This window comes from Cyanistes caeruleus, chromosome 21, assembly GCF_971803275.1.
Source record: "Cyanistes caeruleus chromosome 21, bCyaCae1.hap1.1, whole genome shotgun sequence".
Taxonomy (NCBI): Eukaryota; Metazoa; Chordata; class Aves; order Passeriformes; family Paridae; genus Cyanistes; species Cyanistes caeruleus.
This window is the reverse complement of record NC_141721.1, coordinates 3,127,363-3,148,590: the sequence shown is the minus strand read 5'-3', so window position 1 is coordinate 3,148,590 and position 21,228 is coordinate 3,127,363. Positions and strand designations below refer to the sequence as shown.

Here is a 21,228-nt window from a genome sequence, read left to right as displayed (position 1 = left end):
GGAGAAATTCTGGGGTTTGGTTTGTAATCTGTTCAAATAACCTAGAGGATTTTAGGGAGTGCAACTCATACAAATTAAATGGGATTCTACTGCATTTATTTATTGGAGTATAGTATTGCAGCAAGATGGCAAAACTCAGTTCCACATTCAGCAAAAATCTGCTGAAAACCAAAGAGCACATTAAGTTCTACCAGCCTTTCCCATAAAAGTTCAAGGGTTCAATCTCAGTTTTGAATGTCCATAATCCCAGAAACAAGACCAAAAAAAAAAGCTCTGGGACTGTAACCCTCCAGTGGAATAGCTTCAGTGGCTCAACCCTCCCATATGCTCCAAGGATGAGGTATTTAAATTGGAGCTCTGAGGAAACTTGTGCACACAGCTTTCATCTCAGTCCACCAGGGGAAGGAAGGGAGATGAGACATGAAGAGATAAAAAAGCTGAGAACAAAGAGGTCTGTGCAGTGCCTCCAGCCTATCTCATGCTGGATAAACACGTCTGTCAGAGCCTGAGGTCAGGCTAAAGCCTCTGACAACGCTGCTCTGCAAGTCTGAGTGTCTTTTATCTCCCTGTGCAACTCAGGTTTCCCAACAGCATGAGGACCAACTTACCCAGAAGGTTTTCATGGAGGGTCACCCATTTCCCTCCTGCTGGAAGAGCCATGAGCCAGCAGTGACAATCAGCACCACAGGAAGGGCTGTGGGAGCTGCTGTCCTGCCACAACACCAGGGATCCCCAGCAGCAGCTCCTGCCCAGCCCAGCAGCACAGTGCCCTGCTGGAAGGCAGAACTCCCCTGGGACTGGAATTTAGGCAATTTCTCCACGAGGGATGGTGCTAACAGAGGAACACAGCAGCAATCCCAAGCTCACTGAGCACCACTAACACCATGTGGTGACACAGCAACCTCTGGAGTGCTTGCCAGGCATGCAAACCAGGCAGGGATGCTCAGCCTTTGGAGATATCCCTCCTTCTCCCTCCTCCAAGGGGAGCCCAGGTGACTGGTGAAAAGGAGACAGGCAAACAGATGAATTTCAGTGAGATAAATGCCTTTCTTCATGTTTCAGATCACTGTCCAATAAACATGGATGTGGTACATCCTTTCCTTGCATACAGCAGGGATATGAAGTGTGTCACAGAGGCTGAGTGACTCACACTCATATCAGAGATCACACGTGCTCCTTGGGCATGAGAAATGCTATTTTTTATTCATCTTTCCACCCAACATTTTACTGCACTGCATTCTCAAATGCTACCTAAATGTCAGGATGAGGAGATGATTTTTAATGAGGTTACTACTCCCATTCATCTGCCACTGTTCAAAATCTCATGGGCATTTTTATCTCTCTTAGCAGACTAGCAAGAGTATAAAAGAGGCAAGATAAACACCAGCCAAATAACTTGGATATTGCAGCTTGGTGTGTGAACATGGGCTTCAAAAGAGCACCCAACAGGCAGCCACTGAGGTGGCTAAGGAAGGAGAAGCACCAACCTGTCCTGTGGCAAGTTTTCTCTACAGTCCTTTCATGGCTAATGAACATCCAACAATGCTTGATAAAAACAGTGTCTGCTACTGATCAAGTACTGGTTGCTTTGTATCACACTTGAATCTAAGGGGAAGAAATGTCCAAGAAGATGTATTGTCTAAGTTCAATGTTTTATCAAAACCAGATGAGCACACATAGCCCGAGGTGCTGGGCAAAAGCCAAAACATACAAGCAGGAAACTGCAAGCGGGTAAAATGTGACACTTGAATTAAAAGAGAGGTGGTTACCTCTGTGCCAAAAACATTCTTACCACGATGGTACCGTGTATCTGGAGCACCTCTGCCTCCTCAAACAGAACACTGTAGTTGCTACAAAGCTTCCCCATGAGGCTCTACTGAGTGGAAATCCCAGCTCAGACCACCTCTGGATGATGCACTCCAGTGCCTTTCCTTTTGCACATTCATTTACAGAGACATGTACATGTGCACACACCCAGAGGAAAACTGCTTCCATCACAGCGATTTCTATACCCTGGAATACTACTGAGCAGCTCTCTGAATTATTTCCTTCATGCTGTGGCCTTTGCCTTCAGTGAGGAACCTTTCCCAGTGTTCTCCTCAAAGACACAATGTTATGGTGGAGAACAAGCAAGACAGAACTGCCAGAGGTTCAGCCCTGACTTTCCAGTGACCACCCATATCCCTCCACCTATCTCCAGTCTCTGCCTGTTTCAGTTTAAGTCCCTTTGGAGTTCACTGAAGCCAGGTTTGGAGTCACTGGGATGTGGAGATGTGTATTTAAGCTGGGATAATGTGTCTTTTCTGATGTGAAGCCCCAACATGTCGTTTCCCAGCTCCCAGCTGCTAAGGAAGCACAGTTCAGTGGTTCTTACTGAGCCCACCATTAACTCCCAGGACAGCCAACACCAAGGACCAGCTGGCTTGTGGAATTGTGATACCTGCCATGTGCACTTAGGCACAGATCCTAAACTCTCTGGGACACAAGGGGAATAGAAGGCACTAAACCATCACCAAGCAATTCTTGCATGGTTTTTTATGTGCTAAATCACTGTTTTCAATTTACTTCCAGCCAGGAAAACATATATTGAGTAGGTTTGTCACATTCCTGGTGAATCACAATCCACCACTGCCCATTGAAAAAGCTGCAGGGCAACAGGAAATGTCCCAAATGCCCCCAGATTCCTCAATCCCTGACATCATCCCAGTGGTATCTCTCCATCCCTGTGAAACCTGGCTACACTTTACACCATGAAAATTAGTAGCAGAAGAGGCATTCTAGCCCCTGGACATTTTAAATTTTCTGTCCAGCCAAGTCCATGGAAAAGGCACTGCCCCATCCATTGCCACAGATGCAATGGCCACAGTTCCTTCACGTCCCCCTCCTCTTCCATTGCTGAAAAGTAACATAACTGTTGGAAAGAACTGCAAAATAGTTTTTAGGGTTCATTAAAATATTTCAAAAAGTCACTTTGATTTAAAAACCCACCTTAATAAAGCCATATTTATAGTTTCTTTCCACAGTCTTCATCCATTTATACAGCTGCAGTTCCTCTAGAAGACAGTTCAAAGAAATGCAGCTCCAGGCACCCAGTCAGAGCCTAAAAATCCACTGCTGAGTTGCCCAAGATTTTACTAATAAAATTTTTCTTCAGTGATATAAATTGAAAAGTCAAAGCAGCAACCTGCTCACAATCTACTGCAGAGGTTTTTTCAACCTGCAGCTCAATACCATGAAAAAAAGGTGTTCCACATGACTTATGATTGCTGGAGGGAGATAAGGAAAAAAAACAGAGTAAGTAGGTGTCGAAATTTCTTAGAAATCTGACCATATCCTGGGGTATTTTCACCTGCTCACAGAAACAGGCACTTCATTTCTGATCTGAGATCAGAGCAGCCACTTGATGATTTTTAGCAGAACAGGCCACCTGCTTTCACAGCCTCTGCAAAAGGACACCCTCCCAGTTCAAGCTTCCACACAAGCCCTGTTTTCCTAATGGAAAGATATTTTGATTCCTTATCCCTGAGGCCCAAGATACCCCAAGGAGAGGCACCAACTGCAGGAGCACAACAAATCAAAAGCTGTTCTCAAGATGCTGCCAGATTCAGCTTAGATTGGAAAAAAAAGCACAAATAAATTTCCTACCAGTGCCTGGGTAAAGCCTTCCTGCTCCACCCAGTAAGATACAGGTCAGAATTCCAGACTAGGAACAGGGGATAAATCTGGAATAGCTGAACTCATCTAAGAACCAAAAGCAATAGGAGTTTTATGCTGTGCAAGTATTACACAGTATCAAAATTAGGATGGTATCAAAAGAAGGTATTTGTTTTCCTACATTGCTGCCCTTGAGCTGCAGCATTTACTTCAGAGTCCTCATTATACCCATGAAAAAAAAAAGGGAATGTTTAGGGCTGCAGAAGCTGCCACCTGGCAGGTCCTGCTGTAGCTCTGAGTTTGTTCCATGCCCACAGAAAGCTCTGCTCTGAGAGGTCTCTTGGTGCTCCTGCAGCATTACTGTTAAATGAGGGAGCACTATTTCACTTGCAAAGTCAATTAATGCACCAGCAAATCAGGGATTATGTTTGCTTTTTAAAAAAAAAAAAAGAAAAAAACCCACATAAGCTTATTGAAGAGTCAACAGATAGCAAATAGGACAAGAGTCAAGCGTGTTATCAGTGAATGGGGACAACCAAATCATTTGGAGCTTGAGATGTAAGGTGTTGACTGAGAAAGGCTGGACCTGGATTCCCTGTAAGACCAGCAAGGTTAATGAGAACAGCAGGACAGGGCTATCTCCAACCGCCAGACTCTACATCCTAAAATTATTTCATTTCAGTTACTATGAAATTCTAGTGCTTTTCTGATAACATCTAGAAGGCAAACTTTACCACAGCACAATCTCTGAGGAAGCAAATTTCAAAACTGAAATGACCTCTGAAATATTTGCCTCCATCTTTTGCCAAGAGACTTGGGGCAGTTTCATCTTTCATCATTGCTGATGCTCAGCTTTTCACAAACAGCAAGCAGCAAGTTATTATTAGTAGCAATATCTTAAATTAGTGCCCAAGAATCCATTTACCCTTCGGTATTGAAGGAATTTCAAAGGAAAAAATTATTTTAAAACAAATAAACAAACATAAAAACCCCTACCACTCAGAAATTCAGCTTAGCTAGCATGCCTGGATTCAATCTACAGCTCCTCAGAAATCACAAGCCAGTGGAAGATTAACTGAAAATCATGGGATGGGAATGCATCTGGAATTCTCGTTGTGGAGGGTAGATGACATGTTTTTAAACTCTGAAGCTTGGATGATATTTCAGGTAGTGAAATACCTGCCCAGCCACCTCCTGCCCACGTTTGATGGGCCCCACTCACATCAGCCTTGAGTAAGACACCGTGCCCTGGGCTCTCACCCCGTCATGGGGCAGGTAGGAGGATCCTTTCCCTCAATACCAACACTGTCCATACTCTTCCAAGGAGAACTCATCCCTCCTGCTACATTCCTTGGACAAAAAATATATTACTGACAGGGTTACAGCTCCATGGGGACACAGACAATTGCTTTCTTATTTCACACCCCTTGGATATATGCATCAAACTCCAGATGTTCATGGAATATTTCATTCTACAGCAGGCTACCAATTTCCCTCACCATTTTTCAATTAACGAGTGGTTATGATTAGCACTGGCCATGACATGGGTGGTTGTGAGAACGCTGAATTTTAGAAGGAGAGCCCTACCATAAAGTCACACAGGAACTCTAGAAACAGCCATTATTCAGGAGGTTTTTGTTCCCCCACACAAACCAAGACAACCTCAGAGTCAGAGAAACCATGAAATGCAGCTCAGGCCATGCCTGCTCTGCTCACAGGACGTGATGTACCCCTCCCCCAGATAACTTGGCCTGTGCTAATCCAGCTGTTTTATTTTGTGAATTGGAGTCTAACTGCACAGGCAAGAGAGCCACGAGTTGGGATTCGCTGGTGCACAGGGGGATTTTGTCTGATAATCCACTCGTCATTACAGAAGCTTGATGTGCGAACGATGAGCCGCTAATATCCCCAGGGAGAGCCCAGCCTCAGACTCCCAGGGCCATTCAGGGGCTGCATCTGTGCATCTTCCAAATATGATTAAGTGCCTCAGCTAGAGAGAGCTGCTTGTTTCTTTATTCCCTTTTAATGAATAGCTCAGAGTTTGTTCAGAACATGGGGAGGAGAAAAAGTTCCTGAAAATGGTCAAAAGTGCATCAAAATGATCTGGAAACTTCATCTTGAGTGTCTTCAGGCTCTTTGCATCCTCCAACCAAATTCATATCCTCTCTCTTGTATCTTAACCAGAATGGGTAAGGGGAAAAGGTCACACTAATCTCAGAGAACTGAGGATGTCCTGGTCTGGACCAAACCACACTAAAGGCCAGTGAGTATTTTGAAGTGTCAAAGTGGAGCCATGTCATTTTACAGCAGGCACAATCCACCCCTTTTACCAGCAGCTCAACAAACAGGTCTCCCACTGTGAGCATGTAATGTTTTATACTAACTGAGTTAATGTCATGGCCAGTAACTCTTCCCTCCTGACTTTCAGTAGTTCCCTGTGTTTTTTACAGGACATAAATTGCAAGTTCTGATAACCAGCAGTGGTAACTGTGGTGTTTTCCCCTGTTCTTTCCCCTTCTCACTTTATTCTCTTGCCGTAATCAGTTTTAGTTACATGAAAAAGTTCTACTGATTGTGACTGTATGCAAAATGTCTATCAGTCAACTCCCTGCAGAGGTGAAGTGCCAGTGCCTGCAGCTCTGTTTGCCTTACACTCTTGCATGTGCAGTTTCTGTCTCACAGCCTTGTCCACAACCTTTCAAGACATTCAGGACTGACAAATTACAGCACAAAGTTCAGAGCAAGGAGCACTCTGATGAGGGCTCTGATACCAAGAATGTGAAAGATCAAGCAGAAAACCTGCTTTCAAATTTTTTTAGCTGGTGTTGAAGGACAAATCTCAGTAAAGTTGAGACGAGAGGCAACCAACAGCTCAACTTCTGAAAAAAGTCACCAGTTATGTCACCCTGGCTCAGTTCTCAGTAAAACATCCAGCTCAAAGGAGCAAGTTGCTTGAATTTCTCTCTCTCATGGCTTACATTAATTAAGTACTACTTAATGCAATATGATGTTTTCGTCATTGTATTCTAAAAGAAAGTCAAGCAACACTGAAACTGTTCTCATGGCAAAGTTACTTGGCTGCATTACATTTCCTACAGATGTCATCACACAGATTTCACATATGGGCCATTCTATCTGCGCAAATCGGGACAAACTTCAGCAGAGTCAGCAGAATCCTGCTGCCATGCAGCCATGTGAGATGAGAAATGGGGCTGCTGCCCCCATCCCTCAGATATCCTGGAGCACTGGAATACGCCACGAAGGAGACACTTCCTAGGAGGGGAAGAGTTGAGAGGGAAAAGCGGTGTAAAAGCCTGGAGTAATTCACATTTCTGGAGTTTGGACTCATTGCTCACTTTCCTGAGCTACAGGAGTCACTTCAGACAGATTGTGACTTGCTGGATTTAGGGAGGGTTTTTTCTCCTACACTTTGACCTTATGAAGGTGAAAAGGAGTCAGAGCAATGGTGTGGCCTCTGCCAGTACCACCAGCATCTGCTGTATTCCTCTCCTGTGCTTTCCTCCTTTTTCTAGCTGAAGAGTCTACAGCACGTAGCATAATTCCTGTTACAGGAAGGAGAAGTTAATGCTGAATCTGGAGAAGCCAGGGAAGTATCAAGAGATTTCCAACAGCTGACGGCTGCTCTGGAGGAAAATCCAGCTGCTCCTTTCCATGCAGTGACCTGTTAAAGTTGGAACAGCAAATTTCCAAACCAGTCTGTAGCCATGCCTGGAACAATGAAGCGTAAATAAATTAAATTCTTATCTCGGAAAAGCTTATGAGTGTCTCACTCTGTATGCAAGCTTTTCAGGAAACGGGGAAGAGGGAGGAAACCTTCCAAAATTTTTGCACTAAAATAATTTATACTTTTTGCAGTCAGACAAAGAGAAAAATGGGAAAGAGAATAGCAACTTTTTGTGGGATGGAACAAGCGATGCTGTCTATAGGAGAGCAGGGAAAGTTGTTTTAGATTCTGGCACTCGCTCTTCATTAAAGGCAGCGGGAATTCGACCGCACACATGTACAGCTGTGACTGGCACAGGCTGTCTGCTGGATTCCCCCACAGAAAACTCCACTGAAGAGGAACTGGTTCTGCTGATAGCAGCACACAGCCAGCATGGACGGCCTCAAAATGACACAGGCACAAAGTAATGCCAGTTTTAGCCCCAAAAACTTGTATTCCCTCCAGCCAAGGGATGAGGCTGGCAGGAGACAGGGCAGGGAGGGGAACAGCAGTGCCCTGGCTCTGCAGCAGAGCTGGATTTTCTTCAACTGCAGTTATTTGCCTCATCCTTTAAAAGGATCCTACCTACAAATGAGTGTTAGCACATGGGAGATCTTTCACACTGTTCCACACCTTACAAGGACACTGAGCAGTGGCAGCAGCTCCCACATTTTGCCCAAGGATTATGGAAAGGGAAAAAGACTCTCAGTGACATCAGGCAGCTCCACTTGCCAGACAAAGAGCATAAAATAAAACCTTTAAGGGCACCAAATGAAAACCTTTAAGGGCTACTGAAAATTGCCTATTATGACTGTTGGAAAGTGATCCTATTGCTGACCAGAGCAAACCCAAGCTCAGCCTGCTGCTGTTCCCTGGGGATTAATTGTACCACGTGAAAACAGTGCAGGGTGTGTAGATAAAGAGCAGTCATGACATGAAACAAATGTCTCCTCAATTCAGTCATTTCCCACAGGGAGCAAAAGTTAACCACAAATCCTAAAGACCAGGCAACTGCATTTAAAAGTAATGATGCAAACCATTCTTGAAAATTATTTGCCTGTCCTTAGATTTTGACATTAAGACTATTAGTTCAGTTTGACCTTTATGTCACCTAAGATAGAACAAAATAATCCTCACTGTCATAAAACAATACTGCTGGAGATACTTGTATGTGTATTCTATGGTTTTATGAAAATATTTCTCCCAAGAATGCTGTTAAATATCTAGTGCTTTCTTAACTAATCAGGGGTTCTCAGCAAAAAGAAAGACCAAAACTTGCAATCTGAAATTCTTAGTTGTGGACTAAGTTTCCAGGTGAAAACTACAAAGACTTTGGTCAGAGGAAAAAACAAAGGCAATTAAGTAACTTTTTAGCTTAGACTAAATGTCAGCTTTCTCCCCTAAAAACGTCAAAGGCAAATGTTCAAACATCCTCCCTAATGCTAATTTTATTAATACTGTCAGCAATTCTCAGTATCTCAATCTAAGACAGTGAGTCAGGCAGCAAATCAATCCAATTGCCAAATCTCCAGAGGGAAAGAAACAACAGAGGAAGCAGGCCAAAGAGATTGCTGATAATGGATATTTAGTCTTTATGTGGGACAAATACTTTGCTACTTCCTCACACTCCTTTTGCTCTGTCACACTGGGGGCACTCAGTGAGTTGTGGTTCAAATGCCTAAATATAGCCACTTGGATTTCAGTGCCTGGAATTTGTGTGTGGGAAGAATTCCTGACTTCCCAAGAGCATCCACAGCTGACTCACAGGACATCTCACCGAGGCTCTGTGGCTTTCCAGGGTGGGACAAGTGACACTGCATGGGAGCAGCTGGGCCAGGTGATTCTGCTGCTTGAGCTCTTTTGTGTCCTGCAGCCCATGGGACACAAAGACACCTTGATGACCACACCTGCAGGTGCCCTGTTAGCACAGAGTCATTCCACACACATCCAAATCCAGCAGTTTCTGACAGAGTGACACTGGGGATGATTACAGCCGAGGCCGTGGGGGCTGCTTGTTGAAGAAGCTACTGAAACAATTTCTGAAACAATTGATTGTGGAAACTGGGTTGACCATGTTTGGAGAACAGGAACCAGACAATGTCTGGTCAATTCCCTGGACAAACAGAATGTGGGGAACATTTGGAGCTATCCCTGACATTTAGAGTTTCACCAGCATGGCAGGACGTGATGGCATATCCTGCCACCCTGCTCCCTCAGCCTGACCTATTCCTCCTGAAGCACCACATTGCAAGTGTGGGATTTACCTGCCCCAATTTAGGCACCTGAAAGTGAGACATTGAAGCACAAGGTGGTCACCCTGGCCTCTCTTCATGCTGAGAGGCAAAGGACAACTCACATACCTTGGTGACAAACCTCCAGTTCATCCAGTCTGTTCCTGCAGTGTCTGTGTGGGGAGCTTTCAGCTTTCCACCCAAGTTGCTCACAGCCACATCAAGTTTTCCCTTTTATGTTCTTTGCTGCAAACTTTTATTCCTGCCTCCAGCATACAGAAGATTTTCAGCTCCTAAAACAAGCAGGCAGCCGGGGTTTCCAGTGCAGCATTAATGAAAAACCAGCGCTGAAGAGTTTGAGACCTGCTGGGCACCCAATGGCCAATAAACACAGCTGTATTTCCTTGCCAGCATTATTTTTCCTGCTTGGTTATGTTTAAGCTGAGGGACTAAGGAGAAGCTTCTCCACATGCCTGCACGTGGAGGTTTTATTTCCTTTCCATGTGGGAATGGGGCTCATATTTGATTTGCACTGACCCTTCTTCCCACACAGTGCCAGATCTCTATCGCCTTGGCCGTGGGCCACACGCTGTGGTTTGAAACCTGCTCCCTCAGGTAATTATCTGAGGAATATGTACATGGAAATTGATGGTACAAACTCACAGCTGTCAGCCTGGGCTCTGAGTTTGGCTGAGCCAGAAAGGGATTCAAGGAAAACAGTCAGCTTCTAAATATAAATTAAGGGTTGGGGAATTTTTTTCTTCTTCTTTATGGATTTTTAAGAGGCAGAAGTGAGGGAAAGGTGAAAAGTGGTTCTTCTTGATGGGACAAACCTTACATCCCTCAAGATGTCTTAAAATTTCGATCAAATTACTTTGTGCCTTCAGCTGTTCTCCTGCAGGACTGGGCACTCTGTCAAAGGGAAATTGCACAGAGACTGAAGCACACGCTCACTGGCACGAGAGATCAAGTCATCTGCTAAAAGTATTTGGGCTTCTTTGAGAAAGTTAAAACGTTTTACACCACTTATTGTGTTAAAGCACTACAGCTAAAAGAATCTGGTAAACCCAAACACAAAGTGCAAAATTAATAGGTGGGATATCCGTTGCTTCCCTGCCTTATTTCTCGCTTGGGCCTGCACTACATAAAACCCCGGGGCTTTCTCTTGCCATTCTTGGGTTGACTTCAATCAGTCCTTAAGATCCTTTTTCCAGTTTCCCAGCTTCTTTTATATTTTCTTCTCTGGGTGTGGAGGGAATCCACATTCAGACTCACCCAGCTGGGAGGTTGAGTTTCTGGGCATGACCAAGGTAGTGCACAAAGTTTAAAAATCTGAAGTTTTACAACGTGTCTCTCACAAGCACAGCATCCAAAGGAAAAAAAAAAATCTTGCTAATTACTGAATTATTGACTTATCTAGGCAATGCTGAAGTTTCCCACAGTATCTTGAGAGCACATAGAGTGTTCTGGAGAATGACTGGTGGACATGTTCAAGAATTTCTGGAGGCCATCCTGTGATTCTCTGGGCAGAAGGGCAGGATGATGCTTATCATTAAAAATGGAGAACAGAGGTCAGCCATTTTTACATAAATACCCAGGAAAAATGAAACAGTAAATAAACAGACTATTTATAAGCACCTGGAAGCTAACAATCAAATCACATTCAGCATACATTTGTCCAGAACAGATCATGTCAAACTTGTCTAATTTCCTTCTGTGATGAAATACCAGGCCCCTTGAATAAACAGTCACAAAAATAGTTTGTACATATCTTGATTTTGGTATGGGTTTATTCTCATTTTTTAGTGCCTTTCTCCTGGTGAACTCAGAATGCAAAAGTGGTACTGGAGCAGAACAGGGAGTGCTGGATGCCACAAGCTGATGTCTGCCCTTACTCCTTGCTGCAGGCTGGAGAAGCATGGGCAGGAATCTCACCAGCCTGCACATCCCAGAGGAAACCCCATCAATGCAGAGCTTCCTAACAGCTCCCAGCCTCTCTCTGGAATGTGTTTAATTTAAAAGAGAAAAAAGAGAGAAGGAGGTGGGAGTAGGAGGAGAAGAAAGGAAGAAAGATTCCAGGCCTATGATTTATGGAGAGCCAGGTCAGTGGGAAGGGGGAATTAATAACTAAGGGTTGTGGGGTTTTGTGTGTGGATGAAGATAACTGGAAATTCACAAGATATAACTGGCAACGGGAGATGAACACCAAGCAACCAAACCCATCTGTGTGGCAGGAGCCAAAACTGATGCTTGCTGTTACACCAGTGAATATATTCCCTTTCCCTGTTTCTTTTTCCAGAAAGAGATGATTTTGAGGTTATTTGGGGGTTGGAGGTGTAATTGCTTCTTCCGATATTTTCCAATGGCATATCTGGAAGAAGCAGAGATTGCTCCTGGTTCTAAATTAATTGTTAATTTTTAAGTGATTTAATTTTTAAAGTGGTTTAATTTTTAATGTTTAAGTCATCAAAACTGAAGCAATATCAAGAGCTTCCAATAACGTAATGACACGCACTAACAGCAATAAAGAAAACCACAAACAATCCATATCACCCTTATTTCCATATTCCCAAATCCTCATCTCAAACAGGAGCAAGAGCCAAGGTGAACCTCCCCCTTCTGTTTAGTGCAGCAGTTTGGGCTAAATGAACATAGAGCTGCAATAAAGCCTTCCTGTCCCTCGCAGTGATGCCTCCCCTGGCTGCAGCCCCCAGCCCTGGCCAGAGCTGCTCCATCTCCTGCAGTGTCAGAGCTCTCCAGGCTGGAGCTCACAGGCTGCAGGCACTCACTTCTGTTCTCTCATCACCCCCCTTTCCCACCACTGAGCCAACACCTTCTAAAACAATCTCAAACACCAGAGGACTGCAAGTCCAGGGATTTTTAACAGTTTTAAACCCACATTGCAGCCAGGCTAAAGCCTCCAGTGTAGCTCAGGGGCTGAACTTTCAGACCTCTATAAATTGCTCATGAGGAATGCAAGGGCTTTACAGTCACTGATTGACTATAAATCAATTAGATGATCTAATTTCTGCCCCACATGTGGAGTTCCACGAAGTTACAAATGAAAAGGTGCAGGAATGATTTCTCATTTTTAGAGAACAGAAGACATGGATAAATCAGCCTTTTCAGAGTTTCTGTTCTGCATGAACAGAGCAGACAAGGCAAGGGTTTCATGTTTCATAGCACGAAACACACTCAATTCAACCATTACACAGGTGTCACCCACCCTGAAGAACATTCCACCTACCAGGACAGACCTGACACAAAGGAGAATTTATTCCCCTCCTCTTTCTTCCCTCCTTTCAAGAGATAAGCATTTCAGCCCGAGCCAGCCACGGCGAGGAGACATTCAGACTCTTTAATCAGGAAAACACCAGACTCCTCTTAAACTCTGCTATGGAGGAATCTCGTGTTTGAATGTGACAAGGACTGTGAATTCCTGCTGAACCTGGGAACTCTTTAACTCTGCAGTGCTTTTTAATGATGTCTCATTCAAGGTACAGCAGCATCCTGTATCTTGGAGTCAAACACTGGAAAACCCACATTAAGAGCATGTCCAGCACAAATACTAGGCATGATAAAGACAGCAGAGATATGCCTGTGCTCTTTCCTTTAAAACCAAATTAAAAAGAATTCAAAGAAGACAGCCTGGCTTTATGGCTGTTGGAAGTCAGAAAAGAATCAGATTAAGACCAAATTGCTTAATTTAATATGTATGTTTCTATAAATCTCTCAGCCCCAATATCAAGAACCTCTAAATATTATCCTCCCAATTCTTTGTGAAACAGGAATACACAACCCCATTTTACATAGAGGGAAACAAAATGCCTTGACCAAGATCAGAGAGTTTGTGGCAGAAAACTCTTCCACACTGCAGGCAGTGAAGCCATTTATCTGTTTTCCATGAACGTTGCACTGTAACATCATCCCAAGGACACAGCCCTTGACCAAATTTTTCACAGGTTTACAGAAGGTTTGGAGCAAGCTACAGAAATATCCACTGTGGGCTAAAAAGAGGAATAAATTCAGCTCACAGCTAAGGACAATGCCTAAGCCATAGCTTGCTGGGTTCAGGTCTGCAGAGTAGTCAGAAGTATTACTACACACTTGCCTTTTTACTCACACTTTTCCACAGCCATCAGCTCCTGGCCCCTGTCAGAGACAAGACTGAAGGACAGATGGATATTTGATCTGATCCAACTCTGTGCCTTCTTTTTCTGCTTTCCTTACTTCGAAGGTAAGGGTAGTTGACAAGGAATTTCTGTTCTTTATCTCAAACTTTTGAAGAACAGAAATCTTTGACATGGTTCTTGTTTAACCCACCTAGGATTCTCTCCTATGGAAATCAGAGTCTGGAAGTTGACAGAATGAAGAGAGAGGGATATGAACCATCTTTATCTCATCAAAAAGCAACTGTTGCATCTCACCACCAACCTCTTGGACCATCACAGAAGAGTTGCTAAAATATGCAGCTTTTGAGGAGACAGCTGCTCAGGATTTTGCAGCAAGCAAATCCCATTTTAATTCTATCATGATTTTCCTGCTCTTTGGGATAAAGAAGACAGACAGAGGGATTAAAGCAAGAGTACCTGGAAAGTGTCTGCTCTAGCAGGACTAAGCCTCTGCTGCTTTTTCTAGCCCATAATGCTGGGGGCTGAGTGCCAAGTGGCACCATGTCAAATCCTCATTGTAGGCACCTGGTGGAAGCTCCACAAGCAGCTGCTCCAGGAGGATGGGCTTGAAGACCATAAGGGATTGGGACTGTGGCCAAGCCTTAACATCACCGTGCTCCCTTTGATGTGTTTAGACACTGCTTTCTAGACAGCAGATGATGCTGGAACAGATTTCTCTCTGCCTATGCACAAAGTGACCCAATCCCAGAATTTATACACACATCCTGCAGGGATTCAGTTGAGGAGGAGACACCCAGGGTTTAGCATCCAGAAGAAAAAACACCAAAAACTTGCTGTAAGACTGAGGGATGAAACTGCTCAGGAAGGAAATGTGGAAACACTGCAGACATGAGTTCCTGAAGGAAGAACAGTGCCTGGAGAGGCAGAGGCTGCACTCAGTGAACAAGGACAGTTTCTCCTGAGCTAAGGGAGGACATCTGCAGGGAGAAGGGTCAGACCAAGCCTTGGCTGAGCAGGGTAGGTCAGACACTGCTGCTGGAATCTTTCAGTTGCTGCACAGAGTCAGGCTCAGGCACTGTAATGCTAAATGATAGTGCTGTGTCAGGAAACTGCAGCTCAGCTGAATAAAAGTTTGTGGATGGCCAAAAGTGCCCACAAATAAAAACATATTTGCTGCAAGAACTCCTAATACATCAGGGCTACATCACCAACTCCAGAACTGGGATGTACCAAGATGTGTTGGTTCACCTAATATATACATTTGGTTTTTAATATGAGCTTGAGCACATGTGGCACTTAAAGGAAGACACCACTAACAAACCCCTGGTAGTTCTGGGCTGCACCACAGCACTGTTGTGGAGCCTTGCTGCTTCCCAGATTGCCTCAGGAAAGGAAACTGAAACAGCAGCAGTGGTATCTCAGCATTCCCAAAGAGACACAGCCAAGGACTTTGCTGACTGCAGCTGCAATCACAATTATTTTGGACACTGGTGGCACCCTCCACTTAGAACGTGCCACGAGGGGAAGTGAAGCCCAGGGATCTGACATAGGTTGCTCATGCTGGCTGCTTCCACCTCCCAGTCTGGTTTCCCTGCTCTCAGCAGGCAGTAGGAGTATCCAGCTCAGCTGGGTTCCAGTCATTAGTGACAGATTGATTGACTGATTGATTGATTGATTGTTTGATGAGCTTCACTGAAGGCACCTCAGGAGACACTGTGGAGCAGAGCAGCAATTCCTCTGGACAATGCCAGCACTGGAAACAAACGCTCAGTTCTCCCCATGGCAGCACTGTAACTACAGTGTACAGCAGCAGCACTGCCCAAACCAGCACACAGACACTGGCAAACAGCTCTGTGACCTGCCTAAAAACAGCCTCTTTATGAATTTGAAAATGATCTGGGCAAATGCAGATGAAGGTTCCTTGTTCAATTACTAAAGTTATGGGTGGTAACAGTGCAGCCAGCTTCAAGCCAAGCACAGGCTCTGGCTGCTACAGAGAACAAGGCTTTCAAAGATATATCAGTAGCTTTAACAACTTCTGGATGACCCCATGAGTTATTAGGCTAATCCACACTCCTTCCTAAACTGGTAAGAAAAAGAAATGCAGCCCAGCAAGGAAGGCTTGAAAGTTTGTTTGAGGGAAAACACATTACAGTTTGCTGCAGGTAAGGGATTACCAGTCTTTCTGGGAGGCCTTGTGGGATTTCTAGACAATTTTTCCTGTAGCAGCAAGAAATGATCCAGTTTCAGTAGGAAAGGCTACAGGGAAGATTGATCTTACATGTGTTTCGTCTTCAAAGGTTCAGTAATTTCAGCCACTTGGCTAGGCTTCCCTGCTCATGTTGTTTATCTTCAGAGATTGTTTGGAGATGCATTCAAAACAAAAAAATCAAAACCAGATAGGGTGGGTCCAGCACAGACCTCTCAGAAAAGCTTCTTGTCCTCCCTGAGCATGCTGAAAATTTATTCTTCCTTCAGTATTACATTAGGGAAGGACTCATTTTTGACAGGACTCTTGTTTAGGAGTTGGCTTCTGGGACTGGAGGGCTCAGCAGATTAGCCAGGGGCTCCTTCCCTCCAAGAAACACAGATTTTTTTTCCTTCCTTTCTTTTGCCCCTCCCCGTTTCTTTATGCTCTCACCCTCAGTGGTTTCCAGAGAAGCAGCAATCAAATCAAGGATCACATGTAGTGTCCTTGATAAATGACAGAACTGGTGAGCAGCTTCAGCAGACGGAGCTTGGAAGATGAAATTTAATCCAACACTGTCTCAAATTATTGAATAAACGAGGCAGCCTGGGAAACAAGCACTGTGGATGGGCTTAGCTCATAAAGAACATTTTTTTCCTTAGTGCCCAGGAGTCAAAACTCTTACAGCTGCTTTGAAAATCCTGGCTGGTCTCTGAAATGTTCTGGACTCGCCCACAGTACGTGCCAGCCCCCAGAAGTGGTTGCTGACATCATATAAAATTAAAAATATAAACCATGTTCCCAGCAGCATTGAAAGATCATTAACTAGACATCAGCTCATTTGAGATATTAATAGCTACATTTTTTTGGAAAGTTCCAGATTCAGAAATTTGTACAGGAGATACTTTTTTTAAGTTTTTTTTTAAATGAAAGCCAGCATGCAAATTTATCCTGGTTTTGAATTAGCATTGTAAGACAGACTAATCTGGAGTTTAGGGGGATTTTAACATGACAGTCAACTGAACAAGGACTCCCATCCCATGTTCACTGTTATGATCTATTTGACAGAAAATCTCAGATACCCATTAATACCCCAGACCTGGAGCTCAGTGAGCATCTCAGGAGGCCTCTCTTTGCAGGAGGACCCAGAGCTCCATCCCAGTTCTCCAGCTGAGAGTTGGGCACCCACATCCCACACCTGCAGCCCATTTCCAAGTGGAAAAGCTTCTCCTGGGCCTCCTACTGTGATGTCCATGCCTGAGCTGACAGCTTCACTCTTCCTCCTCCATCACAGGTGGCTCTTCCCTGGGTTTAGGGGGAGCTCTCCTGCATCCCAACAATGAGACAAAGATGAAGGAAAAGAAGTGTCCCAACTTTTTATCTTCTCCCACTGCCTCTCACCAAGGAAGCTCAGAAGTGGCCTGGGGTGAGGACAGAGTGAGTGCACAAAGCAAAAAAAAAAAACCCAAAACTATAAGAAATAAATAAACAAAACACTGAGAAGAATAAAAAAAAAATACAAAGAGCATCTTGCATTTGTTGATCTTTCCTAAGGTTCATTGACTTCAGAGTTTCCTGCATGTAGGCTGAAAATAACACAATTTTTGTAATTTATCTTAGTCACTCAGCATAAGGCCTCTGTTCTCAGCTTGTACTTCAAATCTGTTCAGCAATGTATACCACATGAGTCAACCCTGTGGAGTAGCAGGCACTTCCCTGGAGAGCCTGAGTGTGTGTTTTGGGCTAAGAGTCACCAGGATATTTAAATAACTTGGTACGTATGCACAAACACCAGTAATTCTAGTGTAGCCATAAAAACTGCACAGTATGGAAACATACAGAAAATGAAAATTGGTACCTCAGACAGCCATAAAACTTTGAACTAGCCACTAGTTTGACTTTAGGAGACCAAATATATCTCTAAAAAAACCCATTAGCTTGTTGGAATAAACTTTGCTACTAACCACAGGGGAATGTTACAGCTCAAATCTTACCCCATGGTTTTTATTTTAATGCTGAGTTAGACCAGGTATAGCCTTCCCTAAATTATTAAAGAACTGCTCACCAAGAGCTCCTATACTGGTTTCCTATAATTCCCTTTTTCAATTTTATTTGCCTCCCCTCTCCTTTCACATATGTCCTGGCTGTGCAGCCTGTACTGCGTATAGATCACCAAGCTCCTTTTGTACAGCTCATTTCTCTGCACTGACACTTAAAAATAGCACATTTTAGAGAAGCATCAAAACTATTACTTCAGAGTTTCAACACCAAAATTCAGCTGCTTCTATATTCAACACCAGCTGCTGGAGCACATCCCTTTCTTCACAAGCCAAATTAAAACTCCAACAAGAGCAATTTTAATGCTGGTCAGATGGTTGAAGCCTTGTGGAAAGACCTTCCTCTTGCTGTGTTGCCACAACATCTTTGAAAACAAGACTGCAGAAAGAAAACATCTTTGCAGGCTTTAGTCTCCAAGTGTCATCTCTCAGTAAAGTCTGACCCAAACCTCCCCCTCTACAGCTCTGACCCTCTCCCAGATCTAAACTGGAGGTGGCCATGGCCCTTTCATAAAGATTTCAAATTCTGGCTCCATCCTGCCCCATTTTGTTTCTCCAGGCTGAGAACAGGAGGTCACACAATAAAGAACTTGTGACTGGTGGCGACTTAGAAGCTTTATAAATTCAGGATTACACTCAGCATTTCAAAGTGCCAACTCAAAGACCCTTCTCAAAATTTCCTTTGCTAAATGGAACTGTGGGGAAAATTTATGATGGGCAGAATTCATGTCATGAGAGCATCTGGCTAAGACCAACGTCAAAGCTGACCATTTTGCCAAAAGCATTGGGAAGACTAAGTCACTGCAAAAATAAAGATTAAATCTTGGATTTAATCTTAAGGTGAGAAATGAAACCTCTGCATGGCACCAGAGTGATGCAGACTCATGAGGAGAAGTTGTCTCCCCTGGTGTGGCTGACAGGAACGTTTCCCTGTGTGTGCCAGGCAGGGGCCCAAGCTCTGCCGTGCCTTCAGACCCAAATCCCTCACTGGAGACCCAAATCCCAGAGAACCCAGTGCAGGAATGCCACTTCAGAGAGGGAGGCAGTGGGAAAGGACTTTTCACCAATTCCCAAGAAAAGAGGAGAGGAAAGTCCTTGAGCAGATTTCACTGCCTCTGTTCAAATCCCACTTTCCAGTGCTGGCTGCTGTAGGAAGAAGCTCCATAAGGAAAGCTCCACACTGCATTTCTCCTGAACACTTTCCCTCCTGCCCAGACACAGGAACAGGGCTGCCCCAAAAGCAGATTTTCTCCTCAATTCCCATCTGACCTGCTCTACCACCAGGGCTTTCTGTGCCACCATTTTTAGAAATGCAGGACAGGAAGAGCAATGACATCCTTTGCAGTAAAGCACTTCACACAAAGTATTAGGTACAAATTAGGTATTTTTAGCATAATTCAGACCTGCTGACAAAGACTGTGCTTTTACCATGATGGATGCATGGTTGGGTGTGTGGTGCAGACATTCTTAAGCAAGCCACTTGCAAAGTCCACAAACCCATCTGCATCCAATTTGATGCTTACACTTATCCAAGGCTATTTATACATCATGGCATTCTTAACCTCAGTGGCTTTGCAGCTCCCCACATCTTTCAATCACATAATTGAAATGATGAAATAGTCCCTGCTGTACTAATTTCATGATACCATTATCATGACTGCACAATGCAAATACCTGATGCTGGTGGAGCTTTGAAAAGTGACCTGTGAACACCAGGCAGCAGAAATGCTCCAACCAAAGTCATCTTTTGCTGCCATTCACACTCTGAAAGGCAAATGCATGAAGCCATGAATGAGGTGCACAGCACACTCGATTCAATTAAAGGCAAAGAGCTCTGCAATAGCTTTTCAGTGCTGACAGCCTGGTGATAATGAAGCTTAGTTATTCATTGCACTGTGAAATGCAAAGCAGAACATCCAACCTGGAGGAGGGAAAGGATAATGTTTGTCTAATTTATCATGTTTCCAACTGACAAATAACTTCAGCCCATAAAAATGAAAAGGAAGTGAAACTTTAATCCTCTCTCCTTTCCTGCTCAGTGGAACGCTTTTAAAGCATGTATTTGCATTCTGGACCACGGATCCCTGATCCTCCTAAAGGCTGCTGTGCATTAGTGGTTTCACACACTGCCCCAGCCCTATTCCAACAGATTCCAGCCATTAGGCAAGAAGAAATGGGCATTTGGGAGGAAGGGAAACACAGGAAATACTCTTGAAAGCAACAGAGACTGAGAGTTTATCCCACTTCATAATGTAGCAGAGAAAGGAATTAAACACACTGACCACATAATCAAGAGGAGTTTAAAAAGCCCCACCTCTTCAGCAAGAGCATTTGTATCACATAACCTTGGGACACAGCCCACATGTCTATGTTTGGTCTGGTCTCCCTGGGTTGCCTGTGATCAATGGACAGAGGAGTGAAATCACCTTCTGGACCTTTATCAGCTCCTGTTCTGAACAGACCCTTGAGGACTCCTTTCCTCCAGCTCTCATTAGAAGAGGAGCCTTGCTAGACTCCCCTGTGCTCTCAGGAATGCTGGGGAGAGGGGCTGGCAGTGCCCTGCAGAGGCTGAAGGGCTGGGGCACCTGGAGCTGCTGAGGTTTGAGATCTCTCCAGCCTGAGGAGCCCAGAGAGGCAGCGAGGACAGCTCGAGGGTGGCACTCACTGTCCCCAGCAGTGGCAATGGCAGTGCTCACTCAGCACCAAAATCCATCTTTTCTAGGGCTCAGCACAAGAGACTGCTCAGATCTGAGCTCCTTGATCCTTCCACAAGGACAACACTCCCCTGAAAGCACAGATTCCTGCTGTTAGCCCACAGACAAGGATCATTCCCTGATCTCCTACAGCATCCTGTGCACTTCACATTGGGAATTCAAAGCCTTTCTTGTTTGCAGTGGTTTTTAGGGTGTGAATTCCTGTAAACTGAAACCAGTTTCATTTTATCAGCTACACTAAAAAGAAGTGGAGGAACCTAAAGTTATGTGTATCAATGGGATTGTCCCCAAACACACACACACTGGAACCAACTTCTCTTACAAATTTTGCAGGTAGCCTACCATGATGTGTGGAGGATCTCACGGGTAACTGAATTAGTGTCTTCAAACCATGGCAGAAAAACTGAACTCCCATACATCAACTGTGTTTTCTCACTTACTTATTTCTCTGTTAAATTATTGTGTCTGCCACTCATTCAACAGCTGGTTCCAACCTCACCGTGTGAAAATGGCCAAATAAAATCAGA

The 21,228-nt window shown here is 44.2% G+C and overlaps 1 protein-coding gene across 44 annotated transcripts in view; it reads right to left on the bottom strand.

Annotated features, from left to right (window-relative positions):
* The window catches only part of COL26A1 (collagen type XXVI alpha 1 chain), a 188,941-nt gene that overhangs the window by 58,044 nt on the left and 109,669 nt on the right, over positions 1-21,228 (bottom strand). The window lies entirely within an intron of this gene.